Genomic DNA, 11406 nt, shown 5'->3' with positions numbered 1-11406 from the left:
TAAAAGTTTATCTAATAGGTGTCGTTCCTTACTTTCCCCTCTCTCCCCAACTCCTGCTTAGAAGAGGATTATTTAGGCATCCTTCAGTGAGTGGAAAATGCCTCCCACAGCACAAAGAAAACACTTCAACAATCATCGAAGAATAGAGATAAAAATTTTGCCAGACCATGTGAAAAGGAGACTTCTGACATTTACTTATTATCAATATAAATGTCTCTCTCATCAAGTCAAAAGTTACCAGCGCTCTTAGTATGCTGTGCCATGGATTATTGCTGAGATGGAAGTGGCAGGCATGGCCCAATTTTCCCCATTAATAAAAAAGTTATTAGTAACAATTTATTTTCAATTTCCATTTAAAGAGTTCTTAATAACGGAAAATAAGAGTCATGAGAACTAATCCCTAATACTCCATCATCCTCAGTAGCATTTTTATGGGATCTTTTTCCTTAATTTGGTACTGCATATAAGAAAAAAAAAAAGGAAGTTGGGGCTAATAATTTAATGGAAACTAAAATTTTAAAAAGCAAAGGCAAGATATATATTTTTAGATGTTAGAAACATTATTTCTAAGCAGTAAGAAATTTTTTCCAAAGTTTATACCATTAATTCTCCAAGAAATGCTAATATGAAAAAAAAATTGTTTACATTTTACAGGTATGAATAGAGCAGCTATGGGAAGGGTCTAAAAAACATCAAATTGCCAAAACTGTTATCATGGCCTAAGTTACAGTAATGAACTGTTCTCTATACACAGAGTAGACCATGGGGTATGGCCAAGTGGCCCAAATGCATAATAAAATATCACAGCTAGCGTAACTGTCCTCAAACACTCTTTTCCAGAGAATTCCAATTACCAACACTGGACTCGAAGCTCTATAATAATCTGATTTTACTTCACATTCTCTCCAGCAGTCTTTTTTCTAGTTAGGCAGGTAATCTGATCATAATCCACCTCTGTTTTATATACTTAGACTCCCACAGTTATTTTCAAAAACTGCCCTTTCCTCATTTCTACCTTTTCTAAACATCCTTCAGAGCTCAGCTCAAGCCTTTCCACCTTCTCAGCCCACTTCCTTGGGAACTCCAGAGTCCTCATTTCCGAATCACACTTTGGTCCATATTTAAATTTTTCCCCTGAGTTTCTTGAGGGTTAAAACAGTTTACCCCTCATTGTACTGAACACCTACTTTGCACATCATTTAGCTCCACTAAATATTTTGAACAGAAGAAATGAACTCTGTAGCACTAAAAATCGGACCAAAAGACCCTCAAATATCCAAGGGAGTTAGTTTTTAAAGGTTATTTTAGAATCTACTATGTCCGCTGTCACTAAGCCACTACCTGACTCAACGTATGCAGAATACCCCAGTCAATTAGATACTTCCACAAAATGTACTGTTTTACCTTTATTGAGATTACTGTACAACCTTGGAAAATTAAGTGTCTATTTTTAAAAGCCAAAGGAAATAAACTGCATTCTATATGCTCTGGAGAAAAGTACTTGTAAAGACAAGTTTTTTTAGATCAGCATATCTCATACTGTGCTTCTGGAATACAAGTGTTCTCAGAGAAACTAACAGTTATTCTAAAATAAAAATGTGTGGTACCTAAGGTGCCCCAGACATCAGTCTTTAGATGTCTCTTTTCTCTCTACACACACTCTCTGGAGGATCTCACTGCGTCCTATGTTTTTAAATACCATCTATATGCTGATGACTCATTTATCAAAGATGAATTTATATCTTTATTCAGGACCTCTTCCCTGAGCCCCAAACCTACAACATCTAATAGACATTTCAAACTTCACACACCCCAAACTGAGCCCCGTGATAGTCCCTTCAAACTAGCTCTCACTGCAGTCTTCCTCATCTGGTTAATGGCAACACCATTCTTCCGACACTCAGGCCAAAACTTTGCTGTCATCTTCAGCACTTCTCTTCCTCGCATACCTATGTCCTTTCTATCAGCCAATCCTGTTGGATCTGTATTCGAAATATATCCAGAATCTGACCTTTTCTCACCATCTTCACTACCACCACTCTTGTCCATGTTACGATCATTTTTTTTCTGGATTACGACACTGGCTTCTTGGATATATTATCTGCTTCTGCCCCTGCCTCCAGTCTACTCACCAAAGCAGCCAGAAGTCAAATCAGGAGTCAGATCATATCTCTCCTCTGCTCAAAACCCTCTATTGGCCCCTGTTTCATTAAGAGAGAAGGCAATATCTTTATGACAAGCCAGAACCCCAGCAGTATCTGGCTTGCTATCAGCTCCCTGACCTTATTTCCTACTGCCCTCTCTCAGGCTTGTCCATACCCTCCACTCCAGCTTCCGTGTCCACCAGGCACACTCTTACCTCAAGACCTTTACACTTGCTATTGCCTTTGAATAGAAGGTCCGCACAGTTCTCTTCCTCCCTCACTTCTTCTTTCTTTAGATCTTTATTTAAAAGCCACTTTCTTATCAGTGAGTTTTTCTCTGGCCACTCCTCCCCACAGATTCTTCTTTCTCCACTTTCCCGCTTTATTTTTTCCTTCCTAGTACTTATAACAGCCAATATGCTATACGTTTTACTTATCTTCTTTAGTTTCTGCCTTTCCACTAGAATGAAAGCTCTATGAAGATAGGAAGATCCATCTATTTTGTTATGTTATGTCCCTAATGCCTAAAAGAGTGCCTGAGGAGAAAGATTCAATAAACATTTGCTAAATGATGGTTATTATTTCTGCTCTTCCCAATGAACTTCCCTAACTCTTCTCTTAAAGTCATAGATTCTGAACATTGTACCACCACCCAGGCCATTTAAGTAGACCGAAACCCTAGATATGGCCACTTTTAGTAAACCCCACCGCTGATAACAGTGACTGGTCCAAAGGACGGACACATGACCTAAGCAGGGACAAAAGCCATTTGGAAAATCAACATTTAAATATGTTAAAATCAGCATTCTCTGTTTCACCTGAGGTTGCTCCCCTCCGTGTTGAAAGGCCTGTCCACACTAGGAGAGAATGAGGTCAGCACCCAAAACAAAACAGATGAAAGCAGGAGAGAAAAATGGATGAAAAAAGAGATTGCTGAGTGCCCAGTCCCAGGACCTGAGGTCCTGCAGTTTCTTCATTCTGCGAACTCATAAAAAATTCTTACCAGTTATATGTCAGAAAATTCCATTTGGGGCTTTAAGTAATTTGAGGTGATTTCTGGCTACTGCAGACTCCAGACCCTTCACAAAAGTGCATTTGTCAAATAAGTTTGAGGAATTCCAGGTTAAATAAAATTAAGTTTCTATACTACAGAATATACCTATATAATAACTAGCAATGCTTTATCTCCCAGCAGGAGAGAAATAAAACACATTATGCTATGGAAACACAATAAGAATGCTGCATTGGACATAAATTTACTCATCTTCCATTTAATCTCACTCTCAATTCCATTTAATTCTCTTCAAACTTAATGGATGCCTATAATGTTCAAGGCCTCGTCGTGGGCACTGCAGAGAACAGACCAACCCTACTCTTCTGAAGTTTACAGTCTAATGGAGAGAAGCAATTATAAAAACAACTATAATGAAAAAAAATATATAAACACCATACGAAAGGTATATTGTTCAATGGGTAGTCACAAAGTGCAGCAATTACACCTGGCAACAGAGTTCAAGGGAGGCTCTCCTCTCAGTCGAAGTTTAAAGATCTCTCATAAAGGTGGGTTCCTTAAATACTGATTCATATATATTATCTTCAAGTACCTCAATAATAACTGATAAGGAAAAAAGTAATGACTGAAGTATAAAAACCAATTTGGGGCTAACACAAGAAACTGTAAACAATAATAAAATACTAAGAAAAAATTGTAAAAATTAAAGAAAACAGTAAAGAATTACCCAGGAATTTCAAAGAACAATAAAAGATAATGAAAACAAGAACAGAATCTAGGGCTTTCGTATCAGGTTGAAATCACCCAATAAACTCATCCAGATTAAATTTCAAAAATAAAGTTTGACATTCCTTTCTTATAGATCATTAGTTGATTCTCCAAGGGATACCCAGCCTGGATTTTATGCAGGGTCAACTATGAGAACACACACAGTGAAAAAAGAAATTCCCTTAGCCAATCTTCCTTTCAAAGAAATGGATTTCAAATGGCTGCCATATGGAGCTACAATTGGTAAGAGATATTTTGACTAGTTTAGCAAAATTGTGCCAGTGTGTGTGTGTGTGTGTGTGTGTCTTTACCAGGTTACACCACCAACTCTGTGAATCCAGATGTGTACACTCCAGATTCCTTTCATACTAGCCTGTATTTTCTTTCAGAATAAGGTCTTGCTATATAATTACTCAGAAGTACATGGCTTTCCCTCTGCCATAAGTGTTTATAATTTAACGTTCTTATAATTTAACGTTCCTTATAATTTAACGTTCTTATAATTTAAAGTTCTTATAATTTAACGTTCTTATAATTTAACGTTCCTTACTTAGTGATTTTCTAACAACCCAGTGAACACAGTATTAGCGTACCAAGAAACTAGAGAACATGAATGGATAAAGCAGAACACGTGGATTAATTATAAAAAAAAGATAGCTTACTTGGAAGGACAGCCCTGTGTGGTGATGGAAAAGTTACTCAAACATAAGTAATATGCATCACATATTGCTAATTGAAAAAGTTAATCTTTCATACCCCACTCAGGTCTTAGATTTTCCTGCCTTCGCTATGAAAACAATTTGCATATTTTAGGTTTTCTACAGTAACATATCACATAGTAACTGCTAACCAATGTTAATAGTCCTTTACTGAGATAACTATTTGAGTAACACTATGTCCTAGTTCCCTTACCATCACCCTCATACCTACAGCATGATCTCGTAAGTAGGTCCAGGCTATCATATTTTTCCTCAGTCACTAGGAAGATATTTAAACCCTACCTCCTTTTCTCTGCTATTATTAGCACATGTTAAAATAAGTGCATCTGTGATAAAATATCATTTATAACCAGGTTTGTCATTTGAACCTGATTTAGTAGAAGGTGATCCTATAGGCTGTCCTTACCACAAGTAATGTTTTTAAAATCATCTAAATTTGAGTATATTTTTCATTATTTTTACAACACTTAAACCTACTGCTACCCCATCCACATTTTTTTTCCATGAGAATGATTTTAATCTTCCAATCTATACTTATTCTCAATTCACCCTGCCTCATGCCTCATGCCTAGGCAAACATCCAGCTGTTTTCCTGAGCAAAGAGCTTATTCCTGTCTTTCTTACTGATGTTCTTTCTTCTTCTTTTCTCCTTAACTTAATTTTCTTCTTCCTGTTGACTTTGTTCCCTTCCATTCTCTTTGGAAATTGCCAGCTCTTATTCTTTCCCCACAAAGAAACTCATCCGGTAAGCTCAAAATCATTCTAGGTCACCCTAGTACCATGTCTTTCCATTGCAAAGATACCTGTGTTAACAGTAAAATAGGGTCACTATACTTACCAGTTTGTTTATGACAGTCCCAATTTACCCCCACTGTCCTGGTATAATTATGAATTTTACCTTCTTTCATACTCAAAAGTATCTTGGACTATGAAAAACATTATATGGTCATCTTACATATTAATCTCACTGAAGTTGACTTTTGAGTGGTGCCTAAGATATGATGTTAAAGAATAATTACACATTATGGAAACTTAAGATTCAAGGAACTCAAAAGAATGAGGGAAAGCCTAAGTCAAAAAAATTATTTATGCTCTCTGAGTGTGAATTTATTCATTTATTATATGCAAACAAGATTAACTGTTAGGGTAAGAAAAAGTGTTCTCTCATGAGTGAGATGCTTCTGCCTCTGTCCGCTCTCTCTACACCTTGGGGAAAGTGGCCAATTTGATGAATTAAAGTTTGACAAATTCATTGGGACTTTTTTCTAATGGGAGGATACAGTGCCTTGAGGACAAGAAGCAAGCTGGCTATTTTTTCTTACAGCAAGACAAGTGAATGGAAAAAAGAGACTTGACATCTTCATTTATGTGGTTGGTTAGATAAGTTGACAGAGTCTGCTTCATAGGATCGACTATGTTTCTCTATCATAACACATAACTCTTAAGTTTATGAATCCCAAAATTTAGGTTCTGTATGTGCTATTGTAGGCTGCGTATTTGGTAAACTAGAAATTTCCAACCTAAATAGTGTTTTTGAGAGGCTTCACTTCTAGCTATGGTAATCTAGCTAGTATCACCCCAACACTTCCAGCAAGAAAAAGTGAAAAGCTGGATTTTTACAATGTGTTTAAAAGATTCAGAAAGTTACCATGACATTAAAAACTTAAGGAGACAATATCTCTGAAGAAGGAAACTGCATAGAGATGAGGATAAATTCAGCTGATTTTCTTCTAAAGGCATTTGATAATTGCTAAGTAACTGCAGGGATTCAGAAATTGAGATCCTTCAGCACTCTCAAAAAGATGGGCCCTCATGTCAGGCATCCAGTTGAGACCCTCTAAAGGACAAGACTCAAGGCATAGGGCAAACTAGGAATAGACCAATCCACTTAAAGACTGAAACCCAGCTTCCAATCAGCCCAATGTTAAGGTGGCCTGCCCCTAGCATAAATACCAGCCAAAAGCAAAAGAAATAATCTCTGAAGAAAGATAACATCATCAAGAATATTAAATTATCTCTACTGTGTATAAATTATATCTGACATTCAATCAGAAATTACTAGGCTTACTTGTAGGCAAGATCAAATGACTGGAACCCAAGAGAAAAAAAAAACAAAACAGAAATTAGAAAGAAACTTAAAGTAGAGCTACATATTGCAGTTATCGGACATAGACTTTGAAATAACTTAACAATATTTTTAAAATATTATTACAAGATGGTAAATTCATCAGAACCTGTTTTTTTAAAAAGTAGATATCTTAGAGATTAGAATATGTATCATTGATTTATTAAAGTTGATATTACTCATAATATGAAAATATGACATATCGAAATGAGAAATGCAGCTAAACATCTGCATCGAGTAAAACTCATGGCCTTGAATGCAGTATTACAGAAGAAGAAAAGCTAAAGTTTAATGATCTAAATATATACCTCAAGAAGTAAAAAATAAAACAGCATACGAAACTCAAAGAAGGTATAAAGAAGGAAATAAAAATAAGAGAAGAAATCATGACATAGAAAACAAATGTACTATGCTAGTCATGTTCTATTTCATAATCTCAGTGACAATTACACAGGTGTATTCACCTTGTGAAAAAGCATAAAGTAGATTAATGATTTATATATGTGGGTATATGTAAATCACATGCATATGTTTTACTTTAATAAAACAATTATACTACAATGAGTATCTTAATATATAAACTTATTTTATTGCAAATCTGGCTTACAGGAAACCTTCAAAAAAAAAATCACGGAAGTGAAAAACTAAAACCACATCCCATAGCCATAACTAACTCATACTTTAAAAACTTTTGTGAACATTAGAAGACATAAAAGGTAAAATACCTAGCAAGATACAAAAAAGAAAAAGATATGGAGTTCACTTCTCCCTTCTTCTTTTAAGTTTCTCCAACATATAGAGTAAACCTCCCTACTGCCTTCTCTCTTCCTACTCTGGATATCGAGAAGACCACATGAATGTGCTCTGTCTGAAGTAATATACCACTGCCTTTATCTTCCTCATATCCCATTACTACTCAACATAAATATAATATAACCTAGTCAAGTATACCTTCTCCAGGTTAAAATTAGCCTTTAACAGGGCTAGGATAAAGAAGCAGACCATCAGAAGCAGCCTTGTGAAAACTAATCCCTGGGATAATTTTGAAATAGATTTGACCTATCAAGAACTATGTGTTCCTATTTGGAGTTCCTGGGGATCCTGTAGTGTCAGCTGGAGACTAGTTGATTGCCTACAGATGGGTTCCATGGTTAATTGATAACTGTCTCTGTCTCCCATCTTCCCCCAACTTTCCAGCAGCCCTCTCAACTGATCTGAAGGACTAATTGAAGTAATCAAATTCTAAGTCAATTGGCCTACAGCAGGTACTGGGAAAATAGTTCTTCTCACTGAAAGCTCTGTTCCAGCCTTTCGTTATCATAGGGCTTCCCAGTACAAGAGCAGGCCTAACTCCTGAGTTCCAAGTACGAGCTTGTTTTGCCTCTAGGCTCTTTACGGCTATCAAATTGAGACAGGAGTTCACCAGAGTTCTGGTTTGGAGTTTGCAGCCAGACCTCAGCCAGCAGTGAAGTATTCCTCAGCCTTTGTTTCTCTGTGAATACATTGCCCCTGATGATCTTCTAGAGAGAGTACTGGGCAGAGGACAGGGTTTGGGTGTTCCTGAGCAGCCTGAGCAAACACTGTCTTAAACACACCACAGCATTCTATTTCTAAATCTAACTTCTTTACTATAAATTGTGTGATTGCCGAACTAGGAAATGGGAAAAAGAAAATGATCGGAATCGCTGTTTTATAAGCTTAACCAAGTATTGCTATTTATTCTAAGACCAGGTATGAAAAATTATCTTAAAACTTTTGTTACATATTCTTTACTCATCCCTTAAGCTAATTTGTGAGATAGGACTTTTTCAATGTGATAGAACTATTGAGATAATTATTATAAACTTTTTGTTTTATGCCTACAGCACTTGGTCTTCCTAGGTGGTCTCCCATCCAAGTACTAACCAGGCCTGACCCTGCTTAGCTTCTGAGATCAGATGGGATTGGGCTTGTTCAGAGTAGCATGGCCATAAACTGTTTTGTTTTTAATAGAAGCTCTGATTGCCCTTTAGGTTATCTTCAAGCTGTGATTTAGAATATTTCCAATGGCTAAATTTAAAAACCATTGGCCCAATGTCTAAAAGGCCTAAAAAGGAGCAACTGGTTGAGCGCCTACAGAATCCAAAATTTAGACAATCACTTATAATGTTATTAGTACTGAACATTTATGATATGGTCTGAGATTTCCATAAGTGTACAAAATATGAAATACGAATTCATTATATAAGAAAATAGGCTCTGTGACTACATGTTTTTACTTTTTAAACAATTTCCTACTTTTGTATATTCCATTTTTAAAAATACAAAATGAAAACAGTCCCCGAGGGTGAAAATTTGATTTTCTAATTTTTCCTTCCAAATATAGACATTTACCACCATTAATGCAAATGATTCTGCAAAGCAGCACATTTACAAATGGCTATGAAACTAAATATAACATTAAGTATAATCCATCAGTTCTGATTTCCTAAATAGGATGAAATTTCAAGTACTGACCTAGTTTAAAAACCAACATGTTAAAATCTCAAGTCACATTTTCTTGTGTTTTATATAATTAAAAAAATAAAACTCAATTTTTGTTACTATTTAGTTTTTAAAATACTTTCTCAATTACTATCTTAATTGAATTCTTCCATCAAGCTTACGATAAATATATTATTAAACTATCTTTCAGATGAGAGAAACTCAAGTTTGAAAAGTTTAAGGAACTTCATGAAACTCATACAGCTAAATGGCCAAGCCAGGATGGTAATTCTAACTTTTAATGCTCAGTCAGTCCACTTCACTATGTTGTGAAAGTCTGATATTCCTTGATGAATATATTTTACTACCTAAAGTGCAGAAGACATTGTCCTGAAATCTCTGAACCTTTTATACAGCAAACCAATGTTAAGTGTTTACAATGGTTTAGGTTGTGTACAGATAACCTTTAAAAATTTTAATGACTATATTTTATAGTATTTAACAGTATTTAATTGCAGAAAATAATATGAGTTGAGGCGGGGGGGAGGGAGAGCAGAAAGCCCAAATAAAGAGAATAGCACTTTAAAAAGTATTTAAAGAAAGTCAAGAACCCCAAACTCTCCCTGGCTTTGTTCTACCACAGGACTCTAGCCTTCCCTCTGTGATTATACCTACCATGATGCATTCATTGATTGACTTGGCTGTGACTCTTATTAAATTATAAGTATCTTTTAAAAGGGTTCTAAAGTACTCTACAAAAAGAAACTACATATTATTCAACTTTGTTTCTCCAGTACTTTATAAAGGCACCACCTGGTAGTAAGTGTCCACTAAACATTTGTTAAACGCATGAAGTCCATGTGATAATGCCTGTATTATGGCATCTTTATGCTCTGCATAAACACAAGTGAGGACACTGAAGGCTCCAGGATAGGTGCTACATTTAGTGGTAGCAAACTTGAGAAAGATCTCTGGTGAGAAGCAAAGAGCCTTTACTGGTTCCAAAACTGATGAGCATATGTCAATGAAAAATAACTTTTGTATTCCAGGCAAGGTGGCATAGATGGTAGAGGCTTTATCCATCATCTCTTCTCGGGACCACACCAAAGTTGTGATGGAAACACAGAGCAAATAGCAATCAGAGTCACCTGGGGTCTGGATGAACAGAAGCCCTACCACTAGGGGGGAGAAGTAAAAAATCACCCTGCAAAGGTAGGAGGTAGGAGGGAGTGGAGATGCGAGGCTGCTTGTCCTAGAGGCTGAGTGAGACAGAGGCTACAGCAGCAGCAGCAGCCATCAGGTGCAGATGTTCCTCTTAAAGGGGTTGCAACTGTGACTGGACTTTCATGAGGACGGACTTGCTCGCTCTGAGCACCAGAACTAGGTCAGCGGCTGAGGGATGCCAAGGACTTAAAGGCAGACAGTGAGTTGTCAGAGCGAGGGCCAGAGGCAAGGATCTCTCCCTGGTAGAAGTTCTGGTGGTATCCATTGCTCCTCTGTTGAGCCCCCCACCCTAGTGGTATGCAGATTCAGTGCTGCCATAGCTGAGACATCATGAAACTGGTAGCAGAGGTCACTCCACCCAGAAGATTCCCTGAAACTCTGCCTCTCCCAACTTTCAGCCCTACTGAAAACCACATCTAGTGGTTTCCTTGGCGTGCCCTGTGCCCCTTGCTGAGCAGCTCTAAGCCCCACACTGGTGGCGTCTGGCCTCAGTTTCTGCTGTGAGTTTTTGAGGCATCTATAAGCACAGCATCTGGATTGCTTGCTGAATCTTAACAGGTGGCCCTGGAGGGAAACAGGCTGAGGCTAAACTTGGCCTGTAGCTGAACCCCTGTCAGGACTGTGCCACTGGATACCCACTACACAAGCCACACTAATAAGACTGGGAGACTTGGGAGCTTTGCTTAATATATAGAAACAAACACATAAAGGCAGCCAAAATGGGAAGACAAAGAAGCAGAAGCCATATGAGAGAACAGAAGAGAGATCCAGGAATAATGGAGTCAAGCAATCTAACAGATGCAGAGTTCAAAACACTGGTTATAAAGATGCTCAATGAATTTAGGGGAAGAATAGATGAATTCAGTGAGAACTTTAACAAAGAGATAAAGAACATAAAAATGGAGATGAAAATTATAAAAGGGAACCAGTCATAAATGAAGAATACCATAT

The 11406-nt window shown here is 37.0% G+C and overlaps 1 protein-coding gene and 1 pseudogene across 1 annotated transcript in view; both read right to left on the bottom strand.

The window, feature by feature from the left end:
• The window catches only part of SLC4A4 (solute carrier family 4 member 4), a 273776-nt gene that overhangs the window by 101995 nt on the left and 160375 nt on the right, over positions 1–11406 (bottom strand). The gene's annotated exons all lie outside the window — the stretch shown is intronic.
• On the bottom strand, positions 8625–8743 carry LOC111740027 (annotated as a pseudogene).

This window comes from Pteropus vampyrus, unplaced genomic scaffold (assembly GCF_000151845.1).
Source record: "Pteropus vampyrus isolate Shadow unplaced genomic scaffold, Pvam_2.0 Scaffold56, whole genome shotgun sequence".
Lineage (NCBI taxonomy): Eukaryota > Metazoa > Chordata > Mammalia > Chiroptera > Pteropodidae > Pteropus > Pteropus vampyrus.
This window is presented reverse-complemented; position numbering and strand designations above follow the sequence as displayed.